General features: G+C 38.9%; 1 pseudogene; it reads right to left on the reverse strand.

The window, feature by feature from the left end:
• Positions 1–2973: 2973 nt before the first annotated feature.
• LOC107141599 lies at positions 2974–3678 on the reverse strand (annotated as a pseudogene).
• Positions 3679–4324: the final 646 nt, after the last annotated feature.

The raw sequence follows: 4324 nt of genomic DNA on the forward strand, positions 1-4324 counted from the left end.
AGATGGGCCAGGCTGGAGGACGAGGGAGCTTCTTGGGAACAGGCTCTCTGGAGGAAAATGGAATTCCTTGCATTTATTTAGATGATGTGATTGAGAGAGCAGGGAAATTTGAGAATCTGACAAGTACATGTTGACGAATAAGAAAAAAAGAACGAGACTAGAAACTCCAGGGAAAACAAATGCTATACAATAAAAACCATGTGGAAATAGGAAAAAAAACAAAACACATCAGAATAATAGCATAAGAAACTAAGAGTTCATTGAATATGTCAATAAAGCACATTCTCTCTCTCTCTCTCTCCCTCTCTCTCTCTCTTTATATTCTCTCTTAAGTGGTTAGGGGATCATAAAGTGACCATACAGAGACAGAGATGTGATCCTAGCATACTTCTTGAGCTGATGTGAAAAAAAATTACATAGATATAAATGTAAAAATTGTATATATTAGTCTTTTAAAAAATTTTAAAATATCTATTTCTTAGTTGGACACAAAATCTTTATTTTATTTATTTATTTTTATGTGGTGCTGAGGATCGAACCCAGGGCCTTGCACATGTTAGGTGAGCTCTCTGCCGCTGAGCCACAAGCCCAGCATTATATTAGTCTTTAACATTCAGAGTTAACCTCAGACAAGATGTGCATCAGTTGTACCTGCAAAACAGTAAATGTTATCGTTATAATGCAAAACTACAACTGACAGGTTATATTTTGGGAAGTCAGGGAGGAATTTGAAGAAGAGGTAGGGGGACTCATCCCTCATCTTACATAGAATTAAGTTAGAATATTGATTAATATTGATAGAGAAGTAGGATTTTAAATTATATTTAAAGTCATGCAAATAATCGATAAAAAAGTAAACATAATCTCTTGAGAGGAGAAAGGGAACAGACTAAATCATATATTCCTAGAAACTGAGTCTTTAAAGGTAATAATTGTAATGAAGTTTACATTTTCCCATAAGAACAATGTTTCATTTGGGAGTTAAACATCAAATAAATCCCACAAACAATGTGTCAGGGAAACAAAGAAACAACTTTGTAAATCTGTACCTTGAGTCAAAAGAATTTATTTGTATTACAAATGGATTTTGCGTGTGTGTGTGTGTGTGTGTGTGCGCGCGCGCGCACGTGCTAGGGATTTAACTCAGGGTTGCTTTACTATTGAGTCACATTGCTAGCCCTTTTTATTATTTATTTGGGGATAGGGTCTTTTCTAAGTTGCCAAGGATCTTGCTAAGTTACTGAGGCTGGCATTGAATTTATGGTCCTTCTGCCTCAACTTCCTGAGCTACTGGGATTATAGGAGTGTGCCACTTTGCTCAGCACTGGATCTTAGTATTTTTAAGAATTCCTGGGGCTGGGGATGTGGCTCAAGCGGTAGCGCGCTCACCTGGCATGCACGTGGCCCAGGTTCGATCCTCAGCACCACATACAAACAAAGATGTTGTGTCTGCTGAAAACTAAAAAATAAATATTAAAAAAATGAATTCCCATATATAATGTTTCATTATGAGATCTGAACTACCAAAAAATCCCAATAAATAATTGGTTCTGGTTCGGGTGTTCTGTAACAAAGACTTAGATAATATTTTTTTCTTAAATGCATCATACTTTTAATAAAGTTCATCTTGTAAATTCAGAAAATATGCTGTGTATGGTGATTTCAACTTGGAAAACAAATGACATTTCCATGTCTTGAGAATAGAGCTGCATTAACCTTTTTTATTATGAGCCAAAGAAAATTGTAAATAATTTTTTTTCTTAGTAACTGGTTATAAAGATTATCTTGTTAGAAATATTTCTTTCCAAAAGTGTTTATATTAGCTTCTCATCAAAAAAATGCCACAAATATTTTCAAAACCCAAGCATAAAACATCTCTATTTTCTTCTGAACCTCATAAAAAGGCTTTTATACATTTTATAACATTGAAATCAATGAGTACATTTGATTTTGTGTCCCATTTTTTTCCTAGTTAATATTATTTTTAAAGTATACTTTTAGTTATCAAGATTCTCATACTTGTTTAAATCAACATTTTTACCATTTGTAAGTTTTCATTCTCTTTGAGAACTAATGAGTTATAGAATTAATTGTAATTCTACCTCTTACATCTCAAAAAATGAAGAGATAAGGCATCTATTTTCAATTATGAAAAATATTTTTATGGAAATCTACATGTGTAATCTGGCACATCTTCTCTCCCAGGAAAACTCCTACTAATCTTGCTACTTCAACCATAAATCCGGTAGAAATATTTACAATCTTTCTCTTTGGTTCTGATCTATTTTTGGAGTTCCAATCATGGATCCCAAACTGTCTCCTGGAAAATTCCATTGAGATGTGTGGATATAAATTCATTTTCTTGCCTAACAGAGAAAACATGCTCTTTTAACAAATAAACATTTGTTTGCTCTTCAATGTTTTCTATGAAACAGAAAAGAAGTTCATTGCCTTTATACTCCATTCTTATCCCTGGAAGGAGAAAAGAGGGGTTTTGGAGAGAGAGATCCCAGCAAAACATGCCTCAAAGTAACCACAGGGGAATGACTGGTGTTAGCAAGCTAGAGTTGTGTTGTCTTCTAGGTATTCCCACTGAAGAATGTCCAGATCCATTACTGCAATTTTTTTCATTACATGTTACCGTAAGTTGGCAGCTAGTGTACCAGAACTCAGAGTCTGGGAGGAGTATGGAAGGGTAAATGAGGAAGAACAAGAAAAGGGGACTTTCAGACTTTTATTTTTTTCTTACCAAATACTTTCTAACTAATACTTTCTCTCCTCCTCCTCCTCTTCTTTCCCCTCCTCCTCCTCCTCCTCCTCCCCCTTCCTCTCCTCCTCCTCCTCTTCCTCTTCCTCCTCTTCCTCCTCCTCCTTTTCTGCCTCTGGATTTATTTGTACACATAGCACAGGAGGACACAGTAGGCCCAGGGGTCACACCAGTCCTGCCCTCACATTCTCAGACAGAGCCTTCTACTATGGAGCCTTCACAGGAACCTGGGCACTCTTGGGGGCCTGGTAACCTTTGAGAGCAGGATCTGGAGCTGGAGCCAGAGCTAACACTGGAGCTGGAGTTGCAGCTTGGGTCTTGGCTGGGGCTTGTGCTTGAGCTTTGGCCTTTGGCCGGCAGAGCCTATGACCCCTGGCCATGTGGGAATGAGCATGCTTCTGGAGCTTGGAGTGGGCAAGGAAGGCAAGGCAATCACGCTTATGGCTGGTGCCCTTTGGCACCTTGGGCTTAACTTCCTTGTGTTTTACCAGGGCCTTGATAACTCTGGCAGTGCACTCATGGCCTTCGGGTTGTTTGCATCTTTTTCAGGCCCTGCTTGTTGTGCTTCTCGGCAAAACTCATATTTCTCAGGAACTTGGGGTCTGCCCCCTTAAGAGATTCATATCTTTTTGATTGGGGTTTCTTGATGCCATCTTCTCTCTGTGCCATTTTCAGGACTGGTTGTGCATGGTGTGGTTCTTGAACTTGGCCATGTCTGCATTGTAAAATGCAGCTGCTGGAGCAGTTGAGACCAGAAGAAGAGACTTTCTAATTACTTGACATGACATAAAAGACTCTATTTTCTGTGCTCTTTCTCCAGTTTCCCAGGACTAATCATGATTTCTGGAATGATATGGTCTGGGCACTGGAATTAGACTCAGATTTGAAAATCATCAATGACACTTGCTGGCCATATGACCATGGAGAAACTGTTTATTTTTCTGGAAAAGAGGGGTAAAACAATACCAGTAGGGCTTCAGGAGAATCAAACCCAACAATTCTCAGAAGTTTAAACCTCAGAAGAGAAACCAAAAGGATTATTACTCTTCTCTCTCTCTGTTGTGTGAGGACAGTGAAAATGTGGAAGTCATCAAGCAGGAAGAGAGCCAGGGACCTGAGCAGGCTGACACTTTGATCTTGGACTTCCCCCTCTTCATAATCTGTTGTTGCCCAACCTAGGCTGATTCCATGTCTTAGTGATTGTGAATAGTGCTGCAATAAGTGACTAACTATTTTTTGAATTATGGCATCCCTAGCGGACCTAAATAGATTTTGATAGCAAGAAGCAGAGTGCTGTTTGTGTGACAAATACCTAAAGGTATGGAAGTGATTCTGGAACTGGATAATGAGCAGAGAATGGAGGAGTTTTGAGGTGCACACTGGAAACATGGACACTGAAGGAGATTCTGGTGAGTCTTTTCCTCCTTGACAATTGCAGATGCCATTGTCAATCCGTGTCCTTTGCAGTTTTCAGAATGCTGGCTGCAGACTATGTTCCCAAGCAAAGAGGCAGTGTCACCTTTAGAACACCAAGAAACCCAAGAGGACAATACCTAA

This window comes from Marmota marmota, unplaced genomic scaffold (genome assembly GCF_001458135.2).
Source record: "Marmota marmota marmota unplaced genomic scaffold, marMar, whole genome shotgun sequence".
Lineage (NCBI taxonomy): Eukaryota > Metazoa > Chordata > Mammalia > Rodentia > Sciuridae > Marmota > Marmota marmota.